Genomic DNA, 1,038 nt, shown 5'->3' on the forward strand with positions numbered 1-1,038 from the left:
TACGTGAGCGCTTGTTCCTGGCAAGCCAGGCGAGCGGGGGCTGCTCACACTGGCGCTGTCACTGGCTCGGGCGCAGCCCGAGGTGACGCTTTGAAGGCTCTGGACCTCACCGCCGCCGTCGTGAATGAAGGGGCCACTCAGGGTCCTGAGTCCCGGTTCAGGGAGGGGAACAGCCCCTCTGCGGGGACACAAGTACCCGGGGGGCAGGACTCTCGGTGGGTTGGCCCCGTGGCTGCCAGTGGCTGTCCCAGCCATGATCCTTTCACGTGCCTGGGTCCTGGACCTCTTACCTGCCTCTAGGTGACCAGTCCCTAATGAAAGCTGCTGGCTGCACTGACTCTGATGCCCTGAACCGTGGTTATGCAACACGGGCCGAGTGCCCGGGATGGGGCAGAGCCCAGGCAGGGAAGGCCCCCTGGGTGCCCGAGTGGTGATGGGCGGGCAGCCCCAGGCCCGGGCCCTTGGGCTCTACCCCCAGGTGGCGCCTCCGGCCCCCCGGGGCAGCGTTCTCGCCCGTCCCCAGGTCTTTCTGGCATGGACAACACCTCTCGTCTTTGCTGAATTCCAGAAATGGCTTCGGACATGCCCGGATCAGTGACGTTGCCTGTCGCCCCGATGGCAGCCACCGGGCAGGTGAGGATGCCGGGGGCCGTGCCTGCCCGAGGCGGAAAGCGTCGTTCCGGGTGAGTACCCCAAGTTCCCGGGTGAGTGCCCCAAGTTCTCAGGCGAGTGCCCCACATTCCTGGGTGAGCGTCCCAGGTGATCCCACGCTCCCAGGTGATCGTCCCACATTTCTGGGAGGGCGTGAACACCAGCTTGGGCCGGTGGGAACGCATGTCCCTGCTTCTCCGGGGCAGATGCTTGGCAGCTGGCGTCCATCGTTCAGGTCTCCCTGCCCCTCACTGCGTGTGACTCCCGGCTGGGTGTCTGGGGCCGCAACCTGGGACTTGCGCTTGCTCATCCTGCAGGGAGAGGGCCCTGTGACCCTGCGGAGTCTTGCCTGGGCCGTGTGTCCGAGGGAGGGGCTCAGCCATCCAG

At 66.5% G+C, this 1,038-nt stretch overlaps 1 long non-coding RNA gene across 3 annotated transcripts in view; it reads left to right on the top strand.

The window, feature by feature from the left end:
* The window catches only part of LOC105301627, a 28,010-nt gene extending 27,289 nt beyond the window's left edge, over positions 1–721 (top strand). For all 3 annotated transcript variants that reach the window (XR_002776082.1, XR_896745.2, XR_002776081.1), the window contains one exon: positions 569–721. This is a non-coding gene — a long non-coding RNA (uncharacterized LOC105301627). The remainder of the gene's footprint in view (positions 1–568) is intronic.
* Positions 722–1,038: the final 317 nt, after the last annotated feature.

This window comes from Pteropus vampyrus, unplaced genomic scaffold, assembly GCF_000151845.1.
Source record: "Pteropus vampyrus isolate Shadow unplaced genomic scaffold, Pvam_2.0 Scaffold245, whole genome shotgun sequence".
Taxonomy (NCBI): Eukaryota; Metazoa; Chordata; class Mammalia; order Chiroptera; family Pteropodidae; genus Pteropus; species Pteropus vampyrus.